General features: G+C 38.2%; 1 protein-coding gene across 1 annotated transcript in view; it reads right to left on the reverse strand.

The window, feature by feature from the left end:
* The window catches only part of HDX (highly divergent homeobox), a 180034-nt gene that overhangs the window by 57259 nt on the left and 100323 nt on the right, over positions 1 to 22452 (reverse strand). The window lies entirely within an intron of this gene.

Genomic DNA, 22452 nt, shown 5'->3' on the forward strand with positions numbered 1-22452 from the left:
TTGTTTTTATTTATTTTTATTTATTTATTTTATTATTATGATAAAATTAGTTAATGAAATTTAGTAAGTTTCAGGTGTACAATTCAACAGTAAGGCATATATATAATGCATTGTGGGTTCACCATCCATAGTTAGATTTCTCTCTGTCACTAAATATTAGACACCTTTTACCACGTCTACCTACCTTCTTCTCCCTCACACCATAATATCTGGTAACCACTAGTCTATTATCCATGTCCATGAGTCTCTGTTTCTCCTGTTCATTTGATGCTTTCAATTTTATATCCCATATATAAGTGATATCATGTGGTTTTCAACATTTTTGGTCATTTTAGCTTAGCATGATTATCTAAAGGTCCACCTATGTTTTTGCAAATGGCAGTATTTCATCCCTTCTTATGGCTGAGTCGTATTCCATTGTATATATGTACCATAGCTTCCTTAGCCAATTATCTATTGTAGGATATTTCGGTTGCTTCATGTCCTGGCCACTGTGAATAATGTTGCTATAAAAATCGGTGGGCAAATATATTTTCAGATATATATTTTCAAGTCTTTGGGGTAAATACCCAGTAAAGGGATTGCTGGATCATACGGTATCAATTCTTAGATTTTTTGAGGAGCCTCCATATGGTTTTCCATAGTGGCTGTACAAATTTGCAGGCTTGCCAGCTGTGTATGAGGGTTCCTTTTTCTTTGGCATGATCTCCAACACTTGTTATTACTTGTCCTGTTGATAACAGCTATTTTAAAAGGGGCGAGTTGGTATCTCATTGTGGTTTTGATTTTCCTTTCCCTAATACCTAGCAATGTTGAGTATCTTTTCATATGTTTGTTTTCTATTTGTATGTCTTCTTGAGAGAAGTGTCTGTTCAGGTCTTCTGCCCATTTCTTTGATTGGATTGTTTGTATTCTGTTGTTATTGAGTTAAATGAGTTCTTTGTATATTTTGGATATTAGGCCCTTATTAAAGGCATGGCTTGCAAATATATTTTCCCATTTGGATGGTTGTCTCTGTACCTTATTGATGGTTTCTTTTGCTGTGCAGAAGCTTTTTAGTTTAATGTAGTCTCATTCATTTATTTTTGCTTTTACTTCCCTTGCCTTTGAGGTCAAATTCGTAAAATCCTCTTTAAGTTCAAGGTCCATGAGTTTAATTCCTATCTTTTCTTCTATGCAATTTATTGTTTCAGGTCTTATATATAGGTCCTTAATCCATTTTGATTTAATTTTGGTGTGCGTTGATAAACTACAGTCTAGTTTTATTCTTTTGCAGGTGGTTTTCCAGATCCTTCAACACCATTTATTGAAGAGAATTTCCTTTCTCCACTGTATGTTTTGGATTTTTTGTGGAAATTATTTGCCCATATAAACATGGGTTTATTTCGGAACTCTCGATTCTGTTCCACTGGTTCTTGTGTCTGTTTTTCTAACAATACCATGTCTTTTTGATTATTGTCGCTTTGTAGTATAGTTTGAAGTCAGGTAGAATGATGCCTCCAGCCTCATTCTTTTTTCTCAGGATGGCTTTGGCAATTCGGGGTCTTTTGTGCTTCCATACAATTTTGATGATTTTTTGTTCTATTTCCTTAAAAACTGCCAATGGGATTTTGATGGAGATTGCATTAAATCTGTATAATTCTTTAGGAAATATTATCATTTTAACTATGTTGATTCTTCCAACCCAAGAACACGGAATATCTTTCCATTTCTTTGTGACTTCTTCAATTTCTTTTAATAGGGTCTTACAATTTTCACTATATAGGTCCTTCACATGTTTCCTTAGATTTATTCCTAAGTATTTTATTATTTTTGCTGCAATTGCAAAAGGAATTATTTTTTTCCACTTATTTTCTGACACTTTATTATTAGAGTATTGGAACACTATGGATTTTTGAACATTGATTTTGTATCCAGAAACGTTACTGTATTAGTAGAGTTTTTGTGGAGTCTTTAGGGTTTTCTAAGTACAGCATCATGTCATCTGCAAAGAATGACATTTTGATGTCTTCATGTCTTATTTCGATGCATTTTGTATCTTTCTCTTGCCTGATTGCACTCGCTATGACTTTCAATGTTATACTGAATAACAGTTGTGATAGTAGACAGCCTTGCCTTGTTCTTGATCTTAGAGGTAAGGATTTTAGTTTTTCACCATTAAGTATAATGTTGACTGAGGGTTTGTCGCATATGGCCTCTATTATTTTAAGATATTTTCCTTCTATACCGATTTTGTAAAGTGTTTTTATCATAAATGGATGCTTTCTCTTGTCAAAGGCTTTTTTTTTTTGCATCTATTGATATAATCATATGATTCTTATATTTTAATTTGTTTATGTGGTGTGTCACATCAACAGATTTGAGTACATCGAACAATATCTGTGCCCCTGAGATGAAGCCCACTTGATCATGGTGTATAATTTCTTTAATATGTTGCTGTATTCGGTTTGCTAGTATCTTATTTAGGATTTTTGCATCTGTGTTCATGAGAGATATTGGTCTGTAGTTTTCCTTTTTTTGAGTTATCTTTACCAGGTTTTCGTATCAGGGTAATATTGGCCTCATAAAACGAGTTAGGATGTATTGCCTCCTCCTCGATTTTTGGAAGAGGTTGAAGAGAATAAATATTAAATTATCTTTCTATGTTTGGTAGAATACACTGGTATTTGGTAGAATACACTGGTAAAAGTCCTGGACTTTTACTTTTTGGTAGGTTTTTGATGATTGTTACAATTTCCATACTGCGGATTGGTCTATTTAGATGTTCCAGTTTTTCTTGATTTAGTCTGCGAAGGTTGTATTTTTATAATTACTGTTCCATTTCTTCTAGGTTAATAAGTTTGGTGTTATATACTTTTTCATAGTATTCTTGTATGATCCTTTGTATTTCTGTGCTGTCAGTCATAATTTCCCCTCTTTCATCCCTGATTTTCTTTATTTGCGTCCTTTCTCTTTTTCTCTTTAGTGACTCTAGGGAGGGCTTAGTCAATTTTATTAACCTTCTGAAAGAACCAGCTCTTTGTTACATTTATTTTTTTCTATTTTTTGTTTGTTTGTTTATTTGTTTGCTTTCAATTTCATTTAATTCTGCTGTCATTTTGATTATTATTTTCCTTCTGCTGAATTTAGGCTTCATTTGTTCTCCCTTTTATTTTTATTTTTATTTTTTAAAATTAATTAATTATTTATTTTTTTAAAGATGAAGCGTTAGGTTGTTTATTTGGGCTCGTTTTTGTTTTTGGAGATAGTCCTGTAATTCTCTGAGCTTTCCTCTTATGATCATTTTTGCTGTGTCCCAAAAGTTTTGATTTGTTATACTATCATCATTATTCATTTCTATGTATCTCTTGATCTCTATTTTATTTCTTCTCTGACCCAGCAGTTCTTCAGTAGCATGTTGTTTAAACTCCAAGTATATGTGGTTCTTCTCGCTTTCTTTTTACAGTTGATATCCAGCTTCACAGCATTATGATCAGAGAGTTTCGTTGATATGATTTCAACTCTCTTATATTTGTTGAGTTATCCCTGTGTCCCAGTATGTGGTCAATCCTTGATAATGTTCCATGCGCACTAGATAAGAATGTATAAGCAGCTGCTTTGGGATGAAAGACTCTGTAAATGTCAATAATGTCCAGTAGGTCTAATTTGTCATTTAAGGATGAGTGTTATTTCTTATTGATTTTTTGTTTGGATGAACTGTCGTTATTCGATAGTGGGGTATTTAGGTCTCCTACTATGATAATGCTTTCGTCTGTTTCTCCTAATAGTTCTGTTAGTAATTGCTTTACATATATCAGGGGTCTTTGATATGGAGCATAAATATTAATAAGTTATGTCTTCTTGGTGCATGATTTTCTTTATCATTATAAGGTGTTCCTCAGTATCTTCCTTTACCTTTTTAATTTTGAAATCTATTTTATATGATATTAGTACCTGTACTCCTGCTTTTCTCTGAATGACATTTGCTTGAAATATCATTTTCCACCCTTTTACTTTGAGTCTATATTTGCCTCTGGAACTGAGATGTGTCTCCTGGAGGCAGCATATGGTTGCGTTTTGTTTTTTGTAACAATGTGCAAATTTGTGCCTTTTTATCGAAGAGTTCAGTCCATTTACATTTAGGGTGATTATTGAAATACGAGGTCTTCTTATATCCACTTTATGTTTTGCTTTCTGGTATTCGGTATTTCCATTGCTTCCTTGTCCTTGTGTTTCTTTTTTTCTTTATTTTGGCTTGCTTTTGTGAGTTTTCCTTCTGGTTCTTCTTGTTTTATGTTATATACTTCAGTTCTGAATCTTTGGTGTGTGGTTACCATTGTGGTTACCATATATATATATTTAATCTCATACACACGCACATATAGTAGTCCATTTTCTTCTGTGTGTGCCTTATCTCCATTCCCTTTTGAGAATTTGAATCTTTGAATCCTCCCCTTTTCAATCATTGTTGTCTCAATTAGTTCCCATGTATGCTAAATGTTCATTACTATCTTGCTATAGCAAATCTCTTCTTATCGTTTAGGCTTATAATACCTTGTTCTTAGGAAGAATTGCACTCTTCTGCTTCTATCTTCCTGCTAGTTGCCTTGTTCATAGTTATATATATATTTTTTCATTTTGTTTTATGTGAGCTGACCCCTTTCAATATTTCCTGTAGTGCAGGCCTTGTAGTGGAGACTTCCCTCAATTTTTGTATGTCTGGAAAGTTTCTTTATTTCTCCTTCATATCGAAAGGAGAGCTTTTCTGGATACATTATTCTTGACTGGTAGTTCCTTTCATTTAATAGTTTTGATATTTGATTCCAATCCTTTCTGGCTTGTATGGTTTGTGCTGAGATGTCCTACGATAATATAATGGGTTTTCCTTTATAGGTTACTGTCTTGTTTTTCCTGGCTGCCCTGATTATTCTGTCTTTGTCATTGATTTTTGATAAATTTAATACAATGTATCTTGGTGAAGGCCTTTTTGGGTTTATATAAGTGGGTGTTCTGTTGACTTCTTGAATACCAAGCTCCAGTTCATTCCTTAGATTTGGGAAATTCTCATCAACTATTTGTCTGAAAATGCTTTCTAATTCCTGTTCCTTTTCCTCGCCTTTGAGAATATCCATTATTCTTATGTTTCTTTTCCTAATGTTATCAGCTAGTTCTTGTGTTCACTTTAATTATTATTTTTTTCTTCTGTTTCTCTCTTCTTCCTTCTAATTTATTTCTGGATTTCTGTCCTCGATATCACTGATCCTTTCTTCCATTTGATCAACTCTATTTCCCAATGTTGGTATTTCATTTTTCAACTCTTACAGTGTGTTCTTCACCTCCATAAGATCTATTTGCTTCTTATTGAGGGTTTCAATCTCCTTGCTAACGAACTCATTCTGCTCACCCAGTTGTTTTTTCAGTTCTTGAAATTGTTGATATTAGTTGTTTTGGATCTCATTGAGATTTTTCAGAAGTACCATCCTGAATTCTCTGTCCTTTTAGTCACATATTTCTATGCCTGTAAGCTTATTTTCTGGAGATTTTTCTCTTTCTTTCTGAGCTGTCTTTTCACCTCGGTTGTTCATGGTGTTTAATGGACTATTTCTCCACCTGGGCATTAATGGAAGCGTATTCTGCTTTTATTTTATTTTATTTTTTCCAGAAAGAAGATTTATTATATAAAGGTCAGTCTTTAGCCTGTTGCAAAAAAGGCGTTTTTCTTTTGGTTTCCAGTTGGTAGCATCTAAGCCTCTTGGATCTCTGCTTTATATAAAGTCTTAATAATGCCTTGTTTTTCCTTTATAGATATTCAATCACGCTAGCTACCCTCAGTCTCAATCCCCGCCAGTGTTAGCGACGGTTTTGGTATCATTTGCTCAGATTCCTCTCGGGCTCCGTGGTGTTCTCACATCACTCCCTTTAGAATTTTTTAATCCAATAAACTATAGACTATATTGTAGTAATTCAGTGAATCCTAGAAGCATCCTTAGGCAAGTAAATTAGAAGCACAATAGGATAATAACCTTCATTTTACTGCTAAAGTCAGAAACAGAATTCAAATGTCTCATTCAACAGCACAGAAAGTCCATGGCAGAGCTCGAAATAAAAATATATATATTTTTTTCTAGTTGTTTTCCCATATGATGTTTCCACTTACCTCAATAGATATTGAAAAAAGTCTAAAAACAAACTTTAATTAAATTATATATTCTACAATGCCCTATATGTGTATGTGTGTGTTTGTGAGAAGAGAGACTGATAATAAGAGGAAAATAAGAGAGCAAGAGAGTGAGAGAGTGAAAAACTGTGAAAGTGAGTGAGTCGAGGAAAAATGTTGCAAATCATGGCACGAGATATAAGATTCTACTGCCGCCTTCTACCTAAATAGATATGGTCTAGTCCCACAGGGAGTGCAGACTTCAAATCCTTCCTAGACATAAAATGTTTTCATCAATTTCTTTCCAATTGAAATTTACAATGCAACACTCTCATAAATTGGATTGGGGTAATAATGGAAAATAATATATACAATATATAAAACACAACTTACATAAAGAGTTATCATATCTAAAACTGATATAATACTATACAACAGGAGAACATTTGTATTAAAACTATGATCTTTTGAAAAGGAATTTTAGCTTTCAGGAGGAAAAGCAATATATGAATTTTTAGTGTGCTAACAAGATTGTGAAGTTAGATATTATAATTAACAAGTGTCTCTTCATAAGAACTGTAGCAATTTTTGTGTCTATGTGTTAATTTCCTTATCACTAAATTTGTTCTTCCACTACTTATAAACCCCTGATAAGTAGCATTTATTTCAAGTACTAGTACTAAATAACATGTTCCCAGCCCAATTTTTTTTTAAATCAAGTGAAAAAATCTTCAAGTTATTTACAATGTAAAAATCTCATTAGGACTTCAGGTCAAGATGGCTTAGTAGGTAGATGCTATGTTTGCCTGCTTTCATGACCACATCAAAATTACAACAGCACAACCATCACTGAGAGTCACCTGATTCTGGCTGAAAAGAAGTCCTACAAATGAAGACATATAGAAGAGGCCACCACGAGACTGGAATGAGGCATGGAGATGCAAAACGGGCTAGTCCCACACCTACATGTGGTAGTTAAAAGTTGGGAGAAATATCTCTGCTGTAGAGGTCCTCCCTGAAGAGCAAGGGGTCCCAGTCCCACACAAGACTCTCCATTCCAGGAAGAGAATTCTCCACAATTTCTGGCTGTGAAAACTAGAAGAAATTTTCGCTGAGTGAGACAGAGGACAGCTGAAGTCACAGACGTTCCTCTTAAAGGGCCTGCATGCAGACTTGCTCAGTAATGAACTCACTTGCTCTGAGCTCCAGTGCTGGGGCAGCTGCTCGAAGAGTGCCAGGGACATACGAGAAGAAACTGAATTGTCTGGCTTCAGGGTGAAGGCTGGAGGGGCAGCTTTCTACCAGGCGGACGTGCTGGCGGTATCTATTATTCCTTTGTTGTGCCTCGTCCATCCCATGAGCTATGCAGGTGGCTGCCATATCTGAGCTGAGCTCTATCAACGTGGCTAACACAAGTCACCCCACCCAAGTGATTCCGAGATCCTGTCCCTCCCAAATTGTGCCCCCCGCAAGCCACCTCCAGTGGTTTGTTTCCATACAAATGGCCTGTCATGGCTCAAGGTTTGAACTTTCCTAAAATCTCTCATAGGTTCACATAACCCAAACAAACATGAACTGGCTTCGGTGTGACCCATACCTCTTGATGAGCAGTCCCAAGCCTGGCACTAGTGGAAACCAGCTTTAATTCTAGCTTGGCCTCTCAAGGCACCACTAAGCTCAGCACAGACGGTGGCCATCTGTGGATTGCCTGGTGACTCTTGCCAGGAAGCCTTGGACAGTGCACAGGCTGCTGCTGAACTTGGCCTATGGCTGGGCCCCTCCCAGAAAGCCCTTGGGCCAACATGCATAGTGGGCGGCTTCAACCAGAGCACCACCCAGGATGGCATCTGAGGAGGACACACCCAAATGGCAGACTAGGTAGACACCAGAATCCTGCTAAAGTGATTATTGCTCCATAGGGTCAGCCCCTTTCTGGCCAATCCTCACAACCAATCAACCCATGGGGTCTATCTCTCCCACTGATGTGGAAAGAGCAACAAAGCCTCAACTACATCAGGAAGGCATACGCAACCCCTGGGTGCACAAAGGGCACAGCTTAGGCACCCAGCTCAGGAGACCAGGGCCACTGGACCCCACGGGACACCTATTACATAAAGCCACTCTACTAGGACCAGTAGACTTGGGAGCCCTACCTAATACATAGAAACAAGCACAGGGAAGCAGCCAAAATGGAGAGACAAAGAAGCATGTCCCACATGAAAGAACAGAACAGAGCTCCAGAAAAAGAGCTAAACGAAGTGGAGACAAGCAATCTAACAGATGCAGAGTTTAAAACACTGGTTATAAAGATGTTCAATAAACTTAGGTGAAGAGTAGATAACCACAGTGAGAACTTTAACAAAAAGATAGAAAACATAAAAATGGAGATAGAAACATAAAAAAGAACCAGTCAGAAATGAAGAATGCAATATCTGAGATAAAGAGTACATTAGAGGAAATCCACAGATCAGATAATGCTAAGGGTTGAATCAACAATTTAGAAGATAAGGTGCTGAAAACAGCCAATCAAAACAGCAATACGATAAAAGAATACAAAAAAAAAATGAAGATAGTTTAAGGGGCCTCTGGGCCAACATCAAGCACACCAACATTTACATCATAGACATACAAGAAGAAGAGCGAGAACAAGAAATTGAAAATCTATTTGAAAAAAATAGTGACAGAAAATTTCCTGAACCTGGTAAAGGAAATAGACTTATAACCCTGGGAAGCTCATAGAGTCCCAAACAAGATGAATCCAAGGAGGCCCATATCAAGATACATCATTAAAATGCCAAAGGTTAAAGACAAAGAGAGTATCTTAAAAGCAGCAAGAGGAAAGCAATTAGTTGCAGTTAGTTCACTATAAGTGAGCTCCCATAAGACTGTCAGATGATTTCTCCACAGAAATTTGTAGGTCAGAAGGGATTGGCACAAAATATCCAAAGCGATGACAAGCAAGTACCTACAACCAAGATTGCTCTACCCAGAAAAGCTATTATTTAGAATAGAAAGAGAGATGAAGAGCTTCCAGAGAAGAAAAGCCATAGGAGTTCATCACCATCAAGCCAGCATTACAGGAAATGTTGGAGTAAGTCCTTTAAGAAGAAATATATACATATGTGCATATAATATGAATAATAAAATTGCAATAATTACATATCCACAATTAACTCAAATGAAAAAAGATTAAATGCTCCAGTCAAAAGATAAGGTGGCTGAATGGATAATAAAACAAAACCTTTACATATGCTGCCTACAGGAGACTCACTTCAGATCAAAAGAAACATACAGACTGAAAGTAAAAGAATGAAAAAAAAATATATTTCATGAAAATGGAAACAAACAAAAAAATCTGGGTGGCAATACCTATACCAGACAATACAGATTAAAACAAAGGCTATAACAAGAGACAAAAAAGGGCCCAATAATCACACTTTGAGCATTTATCTGAAAAAAGCAAAAATACTACTTTGAAGAGACATGTGAATATATGTTGATTGCAACATTATATATAATAGCCAAGATATGGAGGTAATCTGTGTGTCCATCAATGGATAAATGGATAAAGAAGAGGTGGTACATATATACAGCGGAATATTACTCAGCCACAATAAATGAATGAATGAATGAATAAATACATAAATAAATACATAAATAAATAAAATCTTGCCATTTGCAACAACATGGATGGACGTAGAGGGTATTGTGCTGAGTGGAAGAAGTCAGACAGAGAAAGAGAAATGCCATGATTTTATTTACATGTGGAATCTAAGGAACAAAATAAACAAAACAGAAAGAAACTCATAGATACAGAGAACATTTTGAGGGTTGCCAGATGGAATGGGAGTTGGGGGCTGGATAAAAGAGAGGAAGAGGTTAAGAAGTCCAAATTAGCAGTTACAAAACAGTCTTGGGGATGTAAAGTACAGCATAAGGAATATAGTCAGTAACATTATAATAACTATGTATGGTGTCAGATGGGTACTAGACTTATTGAGTGATCACTTTATAAGTTATGTAAATATCTAGTCACTATGTTATAGACCTGAAACTAATATAATATAGTATGCCAACTATAATTGAAAAAAAATAAATAAATAAAATAAAAGTCTCATTAGCTGTCCATCTTATATTGATTGTACAATAGTTGTGGGGCAAAATTCTCAACAAAAATTGAGAGCAAAATACATGGTATGAAAATTCTAGGTAGAATAAATAGCCCATAACAGCCAGTATAAATGTTCCCATATTTTCTCATTGCGCCAAATCCTTCAGTGCAAGCTAGCCTACACTATGGTCAAAATGGAAGAAATAATGTACAGAACACGGAACATTCAGTCAATTAATTTGTAATTTATGCGAGGACATCCAAATCTGAATTATCTCTTAAAATGAACTAAAAACACCTGGTTTGATTTGTTAGAAATGTGCTCGGGTCTCAGAATTAGAAATGCTGAAGGTGACCTACCACGAAACCTATTAAGTAGAAGCTTATGTAGGAAGATGTTATTTTTAAAGCTCCTAAGAACATCTTTTAACTAAGAAAATAAAGTAATAAAGATAAACTAGGGTTAAAACTGCGAATACTCATTTAGAGAAGGGAAAAAAGGTAGATACCTAAAGGAAAAGGCGAGTTTTTTCCTGAGGAAACCTGAAATTGAAATCAGTTTTGGCTTCCTCTTGGACTCTAAAGCCACTTTCACTTTACAAGATATCCTACAGCGTAACTGTTGGTTCCTAACTGCTGGCTCAAGTAAAGGGGACATATTAGACAACTATCATCATCTTCTTCTTCTTTTTGCTGCTGCTGCTGCTGCTGCTTCTTTCTTCTTCTTCTTCTTCTTCTTCTTCTTCTTCTTCTTCTTCTTCTTCTTCTTCTTCTTCTTCTTCTTCTTCTTCTTCTTCCTCCTCCTCCTCCTCCTCCTCCTCCTCCTCCTCCTTCTTCTTCTTTTTTTTTTTTGTGAAAAGAGTAACATTCCAATAACCCTGGCAAACCAGGTGAAAGATGAGGCTTGGCCCAAGCAACCAGATAATTGTGTTAATTTCACTTGGATTCTGTTGCAACATAATAGAAACCATTTGGCTTCTTCATAAGTCTCAATGACATTTCTAGGAATTCAGTTCTTTGTTCCTCCTTAAAAAATAAAACTAGGTGGATGTGGTTCCATTGTGTAGCAGTTAGCACGTCTGCTTTACACGCAGAAGGTCCTGGGTTCGCGTCCCAGTGGAGCCACGGTCCATGGTCTATGGTCATGCCACTCGTACAAGCCCTCTGTCTGATCTTGGAACAAGCCCGATATCTGATCTCAGAAGCTAAGCTAGGTCAGGCCTGGTTAGTACTTGGATGGGAAACCATCTAGGAAGACCACGTGCTGTAGGCATAAATAATAATAATAAATAAAATAAAATAAAACTAGGTGACAAAACTTTGGTGTTAGAGAGCAGACTTTCCTGTTTGAAGTATAAATCTTAGTTAAACGTACAACTGAACTATATATTTGTACTCAGAAACAACCCCTTTTAAATGAGAATTATTAAAAATTTATTTTTTCAATTTATTTTTCAGTTATCATTGACATACAATATTATATTAACTTCAGATGTACAACATAGTGACTAGATATTTATATACCTTATAAAGTGATCATGCAATAAGTCTGGTACCCATCTGACATCATATATATTTATTATAATGTTACTGACTATATTCCCCATGCTGTACTTTACATCCCCATGATTATTTTTAATAACTGCCAATTTGTACTCCTTAATCCCTTTCAATTTTTTCACACATCTTCCCAGTCCCCCTCCCATTTGGCAACCACCAATTTGTTTTCTTATGTATGAGTTTTATTTTTTTTTTATATTCCACGTATAAGTGAGATCATATCATATTTGTCTTTTCACCGAGCATAATACCCTCTAAGTCCATCTATGTTGTGGCAAACAGTAAGATTCCATTCTTTTAATGATTGAGTAATATTCCATCATAATATTCCATTGTATATATGTACATATTTACCCATTCATCTAATGATGGACTCTTAGCTTGCTACCATATCTTAGCTATTATAAATAATTATGCAATAAACATAGAAGTGCATATATCTTTCCAAATTGGTATTTTGGACTTCTTCCAGTAAATACCCAGAAGTGAATTGAAGAGGAATTTTCACTCAAAAGGCTAATCAGCTTTGTTCTGCTTCTGTAGATATGCTTGCTGCATAGGCTGTACTTAAAATTAACTAAAGACTCATCTTCTCTTTTGCTTCTTCTAAGCAACAAATGTAACTGCCTGTATCCCCTAGCAACTCTCATACTTTGTAACTCATTGTAACTGCCTGCAACCCATAGCAACTCTCATGCTTTGTAACCATCTGAGGCCGAATTAATCAATCAGCCCATGCTAAATATGTTCTATATAAGGAATGTTGCAAATGAGCTCCCAGCCCAGATCTTCAGAGTGCTAGCTCCTCCTGGACTGCCAGCGTAATAAACCCGAGTTCTCCAACTCTCCAAGTGCTGCTTGGTTTCTTGTCGGTCTGATTTTTGCAACTTTTCTGCAACATTTCTGGAGGCTCCAATGAGATTTCAACCACATAGGCTCTTTGAGCCGCTGGACCGATGGCTCGGCCAGGCCGGGGAGAAGGAGCTCTGAGACGAACGACGAGATGTGCCACCTGACAATATTCCAGGTTCTCTTTCTGACCAGTGCTCTGACTCTCTGGATGGCTGAGCCCCCAACCCAACTCATTGGAGGGACAGACCAACTCACCAGGAACGACCACAGGATAAGGTAAGGTCCCGGGGTCTCGGCCTCCTAGTCAGATCCAGTCTCTGGACGGAAGAGGAGCTTGATCACCTCCTAGTCTTCAGTTAGAAGACACCAGGGTCTTTCAAGAGGGGAGAAGACATCAGAGTCTCTCCAGTGGGGGAGACATTAGGATCTTCCAAGGAGGAGGGAAGACATAGGTCAGGGCCTTCCAAAAGTGGGGAGGCAATGTTTTAACTTGGTGTGTGAATGAGTGAATGAATGAGCGGCCTGACCGGTTTGATCGGTCAAGTACGAATTTGTGGCTCCACAGCTGGGCACCCTTAAGGTCCCTTAAAGGCTACTGAGTCCAGGTGGGCTCATCTGCGCTTCCATGGTGTACGGCATACGGTTCAGGGCAGCATTGGACTAGTGTCTGATCGTAAGTAACAAAGCTAAGTCCGCTACAGCTAAGCGTCACCTAAGCTCCTTAGAGACATGGCCAGATAAGCACCTGAGTGGTCTCCTCCCTAGAAGAGGCACCCACCCTTGTTTGTCTTTGTATCACTGACACAGGGTGGGATACACGGGATGGGGGTGGGGGTGGGAGTTGCAATTAACCACTGATTTGGCTTAAGAATTGTCTATCTCCAAACAGCTCATTTGACATAGGGGCCCTCTGTCAAATTATTTTCTTGAAATTTTAAGGTCTATTTTCTCCCTCCATTAGAAAGCTCTCTAAGGCAAATATAGGGGGAAGTTCTGAGCCAACTGTCTTAAACTGTATGTTGAAAAATTTTAAGAAAGGCTTCTCAGGGATTACAAGGTCAAGTTAAGCCCAGGAAAACTTCGTACTCTTTGTGAGCATGAGTGGCCCACCTACAGGGTAGGATGGCCTTCGGAAGGGACCCTGGACTTCCTCACTTTTAGAACTGTGTACTGGGTAGTGACAGGGTCTCTTAGACACCCCGCCTAGTTTCCATACAAAGACTCATGGTTGCAAATCCTACTGTAGTGCCCCTTTGGCCCCGGTTCTGCACAAATAGGCAGGGACAGAGTAAGGTACTGGTGGCCTGACTGACTCTTGGAAAGAACAAGGAATACAAAAGTTGTGAACTATGAGAAGCTTAGAACCATTACTCAAGAATAAGATGAGAACCTGGACAGCTTTTTTAGCTGGCTGGAAAAATCCTTTAGGAGGTATACTAATGTAGACTCCACTTCTGCTGCAGAGATAGCTTTGTTAGGCCAGCATTTTATTAGCCAGTCAGCCCCTGATATCAGATGCAAGCTTCAAAAGCTGCAAATGGGGCCACAGACTAACCAAAATCAATTACTATATACGGTCTTCATGGTCTATAACACTTGAGATCTTGAAGAGGGAAAACGAGAACAGAATTTAAAAAAAATGACAAGCCAGGATTATGACTGTCACAATTGGCCAGGCCCTTGGTACCCGACAAGCATCCCTTAAGAGACCGGTGAATAAAGAGACATTGAGTTCTTGCTTCAAATGCAAGAAAATAAGATGCCGGGAAAAGGACTGTACCAAAAAGCCCCTGAGCCCCTGACACACATGCAAAGAAACTGTTACTAATCCCTGGCATTGGCAAGTTGATTGTCCACATTCCCAGAGAGGAGGGCAGACAGTCAACACTCTAGTATCCCAGATCCAAGAACTGTGTGACTTAAGAGGCCTGGGGCCATCCTTGCTGCCCCAGCCCAGGAATATGGTCATTACTACTGAGGAACTCTGGGTAACTCTGGATGTAATGGGTAGGCAAATTCAATTCCCTTTAAATACAGGAGCAACTTGTTCTGTTCTCCCTGCATCTGCAGGAAAACCCTCCTCATGAACTATGATCATTATAGGAGTAGGAGAAGGCAAGGTCAACCATTTTACTCCACCACTAACCTGCCAATGTGAAGATTAGATCTTTCAGCAAGAGTTTTTAATAGTTCCAAGCTGCCCAGCTCCCTTGGTAGGATGAAATATTTTAACTAAATTATGAGTGACATTACAACTTGGGTGTAGACCCCCAGTCTTTTAATGCATTGGCCAACAAATTAATCCTGTGGCTTGGTATAATGGCAAGCCAGGGCTAGCCAGAACTGCTGTGCCAGTAAAAGTTCAGCTTCTTTGCTCCTTCACCAAGACCCAGACTTATAAGCTGGCCCATTGATAGGAGCGCCTTCCCAGAGATTTCGGTAATCAGGAATTTTCTCCCCCTTTCACCTTCAGACTCTGAAATACAGAGTGAAATACACAACAGGATTTCCTGGAAAAATGATCATAACAGTGGAGCCTAAGATCACCTTCGGCATGGCAGGAAGGAAACACTGAATTTTTACTAGATACTAGAGCTGCTACCTACTCTGTCCTGACCCATCCCATGGGCCTCTCTCCAATGCTGACTGCACCACACAAAAGTGCAATCCATTAGAACCAATTGTAACCAAACCCTTGAATCCTCGTTGGAAATCCGGGGAAGTACTAACACTTGGCGTTGACGGGACAGGGCTAAATTCTTATGTTCAAATTTGTATCAGAGGTCAAGTACTAGACCATCCAGTTCGAGCTTTTCAGGCTTATAAATCTTTCTACAAGGAAGTAACTGAACCTCTACTCCCCCACCACAATCAACTAAAAACTTATTTCTCAAAATGGCTGAAGGAATAGCTCACTCCCTGAATGTATGTATATGAGGGAACTCTGATGGGAGATTGGTGGCTATGGGAAGCTACAGAACTAGTTCCCACCAAGACAGTGCCAAATATAACAGCCCCACACACCTCTGATGATAGTCAATGGATTTTAAAGCATTCTATTATAGGACAATGCTGCCTGGCTGGGGTGGAGGAAATGTCTTGGAGTCAGTCAGAAACTTAATTTGCCTTGGCCTATGGTATTATAATGCCACCTCTAAACAAAGCGTGTGGTGGGGATACAGGACAGAGAGAAATCTGTTGGCCAGATTCCCAGAGCTAACTGGAGCCTGGCAAGACCCAGGCAGTGTCCGAGACTGGATAGCCCCATGTGAGTTTTACTGGATTTGTGGAAACAAAGCCATATCTGCCTCCCCAGAAATTGGGAAGGGAGCTGTATAATTGGCATGATAAGGCCATCCTTCTTCCTCTTACCTCTGAAAACAGGGGAATTGCTTGTTTACCCAGCCCCACAACCCTTACAATGGGTAAAAAGAGAACTCCAAATAAGGGACTAGAAGGATGATGAATGGCCCCCCGAGCAGATAATCCAATACTATGGGCCTGCCACTTGGGCAGAAGATGGATTTGGGGGATATCATCCCCATTTACATGTTAAACTGGATTGTCTGACTACAGGCAGTCTTAGACATTATTACCAACGAGACTGGGAGAGCCCTGACCCTCCTTGCACATCAACAAACTCAGATGAGAAATGCCATCTACCAAAACAGTTTGGCACTAGACTATCTATTAGCAGCAAAAAAAGGCATGGGTGGAAAATTCAATCTCACCAACTGTTGCCTACAGATAGATGACCAAGGCCAGAGAGTTGAAGACCTTGTCAAGAAGATGACAAAACTGGCACATGTGCCTGTGCAAGTATGGCACGGATGGAACCCCAACAGCCTTTTGGGGGGATGATTTTCAGCCTTTGGTGTGTTTAAAACCTTAATAGGAGCAGTTTTACTGCTCCTCGGAATCTACCTGATAGGGCTGTGCCTGCTGCCCCTGCTAGCAAAAAGCTTAAAAAAGCATGGTGGAAGCCACAGTACAGCGGTGAGCTGCAGCACACATAAACTTTACCCACCACTATCAGGAGATCCCCTAGGATAGTTTAGATAGAGAATGTGAGACTCTAGTGTAAAAAACCCAGAATGTCTAGAATCTCAAAGGTGGGATGGGAATAAGAGTGGAGAGGAGGCATCCGAAAACTGCAAAGGGAAGGGCTTGCAGAAATGACCAACTCAGCCGGTTAGAGACTAAGCACAACCTATAGATCTCAAGTGGCCTTCTGGAAACTCTTGCCACACCAGCAAAACAAACTATCTGTAAATAGATAGGACCAGTGGTCTGGGAATTATTTTCCCCTTGCAGCCCCAACCTGAAACTCAGGAAGGATAAGGAAAATTTCTATCATAACACCAGCAGAAAAATGCATAACATTTACTCAGTGTACTAACCAATGTTTTAACATCTCAGATAATAAGACCTTGAACTGTAGCTCCACTACTTCTGTAAGCTATGCAAATGCACATGTTAAATTACCTGCTGGATGGCTTCTTATTTATGGAAAAACTATTTATTCTTATGTTCCTGCTAACAGTACTGGGAGACCTTGTTACCTGAGAAGACTAACTGTATTTATGCCTCAAAAGTCTTCAACTAGGCACTGCAAGGAACTCACCCTTGCAGGAAATGATATACCTAGTTAAGTTTTCTTCCCTCCTTTCTTTGGGAAAAAGGCCCTCTTCTCCAAATCCAGATAATGCCCCTGAAACTGGTAACTCAGGACCATCATGCAGAAATGGCCCTAGTCCCGGCAGGGTCCTTAGAGTCTGAGAGGGGAGGGGACTTTAGGCCAAAGGTCTTTTTACTCTTTAAGAAATATATTAACCAAGCCTGTTTCCCTTTACTTGCTTAATAGGCAAATCAATAATAGAAATGAATAGATATATGATTTAAATAACAGTTTGTATCTTCTCCTCCTTGTCTAGGGACTGAGGCGGTGCTTCCAGGAAACCTAAGACCCCACTCTGATTAAGGCAGAAAGAGAAAGAGCTCCATGAAACCCCAGTAGGCAGAGACGACCACCATTCTCAGCCGGAAACAGATATGGAAGAAGAGACCTCCCGTCCCTCAACATCCATACTAATAACAAGAGGGTTCATAACTCTTAGATAAGAGGCAGGAAAATTAGTTTGGGGGGTTTCTGAGTCTGCCTACAAAGACACTGAGGGCATCTTATCTTAGAAGGGGTCCACTGTAATCCATAACAATTAGATGAGTTATGGAGGTCCTGGTCCAGAATATGGAGTTGGGGATCCTAGCTTCTCCCACTCGCAGGTCCTTCCCTCATGTTCCTCATAGATCTCTTATCCTCACCCCTTTTATCCTGAACTATCTTGTCAAATTTGTCTCCTCAGGCCTAGAATCCATTAACTTACCAATGGTTGTGACATCCAGACCACCCTTAAACCAGCCCCTAGGCCAAGAAAATCAAGAGGTTGATGCCCTATAAGAATTTAAATGGGCATCAAAAGGGGAGGGAATGAAGAGGAATTTTCACTCAAAAGGCTAATCAGCTCTTTGTTCTGCTTCTGTAGATATGCTTGCTGCATAGGCTATACTCGAAATTAACTAAAGATTCATCTTCCCTTTTGCTTGTTTTATCTAAGCAACAAATGTAACTGCCTGTACTCCCTCCTGCACTTTGTAATTCTTTGTAACTGCCTGCAACCATAGCAACTCCCACGCTTTGCAACCATCTGAGGACAAATTAACCAATCAGCTCATGCCAAATATGTTCTATATAAGGAATATTGCAACTGAGCTCCGGGCCCAGATCGTCAGAGTGCTAACTCCTCTGGGACTGTCAGCATAATAAATCTGAGTTCTCCAACTCTCCAAGTGATGCTTGGTTTCTCGTCGGTCTGATTTTTGCAACTATTCTGCAACAGAATTATGGGGTCGTGCACTGATGGTGGGATTGTAAATTGGTGCAGCCCATATGGAAAATAATATGTAAGTTCCTGAAAAAAAAAAACCCTAAAAAGGGAACTATAAAAATTTTCTAACTCAACTAACACTTCTCTCAGCTTACTCCCTCAGTTTTCCATGTGTTGTGTACTACTCTGCCCTATCCAGACAAAATAACTGGCACTACTGAGTGTTCAGACTTGTTTTGTAAAAGACTGTTCATCTCGCCACTAGATAATGGGTTCCTTAATAGCAGAGATCATGCCCTTTTACTTTTATTTTCATTGTAAAAATAAAAGTAATAATGTTCTTTAGAAAAAATAGTCAAACAATCAGAAAGGTATTAAATGAGATACAGTTGCTCTCCCTTCCTTATTTATAAACTCCCAATCCCCACCCCAAAGGCAACCACTGTCAGTACTTTTCTGAGTAACTTCCCAGGATAAAAATGCATATACGCTTACAAAAAAAGGTGATACTCTAAACAATTTTTTTCACTTAACAGTATATCTTACAGATCTTTCTATAGCATCACATATATATATACTTCAGTCTTTTTAACTGTTACATTGTGTTCCATCATTTGGACACTCTCTGATTTACTTAAAATTATCTAATGATGGACATTTAGGTGATTTCAGGTTTTTGCTATTAAAAACAATTCTGAAATGGACATCCTTGCACATGTTGCTTTATACTTGCAATTGTATAAAATGGGAAATTCTCAGCTATGTGTTTTGATCACTTCCACTTCTTCCTATTGTTAGGGACGAGATTTTTACCCTAAAGTTATGGAGATAGTCAAACAAATGACTTTCAACACTAGACAGATGAAGTCAACAGTAGTGTATTAGTCTCTTATACTCACATCCCGGAAGAGGAAAACACTGTATGCCATGCAGGGTCACATGGGAATTCTATTTGGAAACAGAATAAACAAGTAGCAGCTGTGGTGTAACCCTTAAGGTTGGTAAAACTTTTGTGTTCTACAAGATGTAATTGGCTTATTTGAATCATTCTGTGGGTTAGCAGGAATTTGAAGGGATAACAGGCACTGTGCTTGGTCCCTGTGATAGGAGAGTTGTTTGAATATGACATTTTATCTGCAGGAACACAACCAGAAGGGGAACTTGACATCATTTGAGACCCTCTTGTCTTTCTCCAGATGTTAAGACACATAATAAAGGGCCTTAGTTTTAGGTCTTATATCATAAAATAGAATTGGTGGGCCAAAAATATGTGCCTTTAAGTTTAAAAAATATATATATCCAAATTGCCCTAGGACAAGGGCTGAAATGTATGTTAGTCCATATTTTCCTATATCTTTATCAGTGCTAAGTATTATGAACTTTGTAATTTGACTTTAGTGAAAAATGGTACAGTAGTTCCCTCTTATTTGTTTCAATTTCTCTGGTTTCAGTTACCTGTGGTCAACCATGGTCTGCAAATATTAACTGGAAAATTCCAAAAATAAACAATTCATAAGTTTTTAATTGTGCACGTTCTGAATAGTGTGATGAAATCTTGTGCCAATCAGCTCCCTCTTTCTTTGGATGTGAATGATTTCTTTGTCCAGCATAGCCACACTATGTACATTACTCACTCATTAGTCACTTAGTAGCTATCTTGGTTGTCACACTGACTGCCATGGAATCTTAGCGTGTGTTCAGGTAACACTCATTTTAGTTAGCAATGGCCCCAAACACAGGAGTAGTGGCGATGCTGGCAATTCAGATATGCCAAAGAGAAGACATAAAATGCTTCCATTAAGTGAAAAGGTGAAAGTTCAGTACTATCCCTGGTTTCCACTGGCATCCACTGGAAATATTGGAACTTATCCTCCCCCAGATAAGGTTTCCACTGGCATCCACTGGAAATATTGGAACTTATCCTCCCCCAGATAAGGAGGGACTACTGTATCTTATTGTTTTGACTTCCATTTCTTTAAGTAAGACCAAGCATTTTTATATGCTTATTGGCCTTAAATACAGCATATCTCAGAGATATTGTGGGTTCAGTTCCAGACTACCACAAAAACGTAAATATTGCTATAAAGCAAGTCACATGAATGTTTTTGGTTTCTCAGTGCATGTAAAGTTATATTTACACTATATCACAGCCAACTAAGTATGTAACAGCATTAGTCTTTAAAAATGTACATTCTTTAATTAAAAATACTTCATTGCTAAAAATAATAACCATCATTTCAGCCTTCACAGAGTTGCAATATTTTTGAGGGTGGAGGACCTTGCCTTGATGTTGATGGCTATTGACTGATCGGGCTGGTGGTTGCTGAAGGTCGGAGTGGCTGTGGTAATTACTTAAAATATGACAATAATGAAGTTTGCCACATCAATTGACTCTTCTTTTCACAAACGATTTCTTTGTACCATGCAATGCTATTCGATACCATTTTATACATAGCAGAACTTCTTTAAAAATTGGAGTCAATCCTCTCAAACCCTGCCATTGCTTTATCTACTACATTTTTGTAATATTCTAAATCATTTGTTGGCATTTCGACAATCTTCACAGCATCTTCATCAAGAGTAGCTTTCATCTCAAGAAATCACTTTCTTTCCTCATCTATAAGAAGCAACTCCTCATCTATCTTATCCTGAGATTGCAGCAATTCAGTCACATCTTCACGCTGCACTTCTAATGCTAGTTCTCTTGCTATTTTCATCACATCTGCAGTTACTTGCTCCACTGAAGTCTTAAATCCCTCAAAGTCATTCATGAGAGCTGGTATCAACTTTTTCCAAACCTTTGTTAATGTTGATATTATGGCCTCTTCTCATTAATTGTGAATGGCATCTAGAGCAGTGAATCCTTTCCAGAGGTTTTGCAATTTATTAATGGCATCAAGAGCAGTGAATCCTTTCCAGAGGTTTTGCAATTTATTTTGGCCAGATCCATCAGAGGAATCACTATCTATGGCAGAGGTAACGTTATAAAATTTATTTCTTAAATATTAAGACTTGAAAGTCAAAATTACTCCTTGTTCCATGGGCTTCAGAATGGATGTTGTGTTAGCAAGTATGAAACCAGCATTAATAATGTTGTATATCTCCATCAGGGCTCTTGGGTGACCAGGTGCAATGTTAATGAGTAGTAATATTTTGAAAGGAATTTTTTTTTTTTTTCTGAGCAGTAGTTCTCAACAGTTTGCTTAAAATATTAAGTAAAGTGTGTTGTAAACAGAAGTGCTGTTATCCCGGCTTTATAGTTTCATTTATAAAGCATATACAGAGTTGATTTAGCATAATTTTTAAGGGCCCTAAGATTTTCAGAATGGTAAATGAGCATTGGTATTAACTTAAAGTCATCAATTGCATTAGCCCCTAACAAGAGAGTCACCCTGTCTATTGAAACTTTGAAGCTAGGCATTCACTTCTCCTCTCTAGCTGTGACAGTCCTAGATGGTATCACCTTCCAATATAAGGCTATTTCACCTACCATTTTAGCTATATATTCTACTTACTGCTTCACCTTGTACTTTTGTGTTATGGAAATAATCTTTTACTCAAACCTCATAAACCAATCTCTGCTAGTTTCAAACATTTCTTCTGCAGCTTCCTCATCTTTCTCAGCATATATAGAATTGAAGAGAGTTAGGACCTTGCTCTGAATGAGGCTTTAGCTTAAGGGAATTTTGTGGCAGATTTGATCTCCTATCTAGACCACTAAAACTTTCTCTATATCAGCAATAAGACTGTTTTGCTTTCTTATCATTTGTGTGTTCACTGGAGTAGCACTGTTAATTTTCTTCAAGAGCTTTTCTTTTGCATTTACAATTTAGCTAACTGTTTGGCACAAGAGATAAGATTTCAGCTTATCTCAGCTTTCAATGTGTCTCCCTCACTAAGCTTAAGCA

The sequence above is a fragment of the Pteropus vampyrus genome, unplaced genomic scaffold (genome assembly GCF_000151845.1).
Source record: "Pteropus vampyrus isolate Shadow unplaced genomic scaffold, Pvam_2.0 Scaffold63, whole genome shotgun sequence".
Lineage (NCBI taxonomy): Eukaryota > Metazoa > Chordata > Mammalia > Chiroptera > Pteropodidae > Pteropus > Pteropus vampyrus.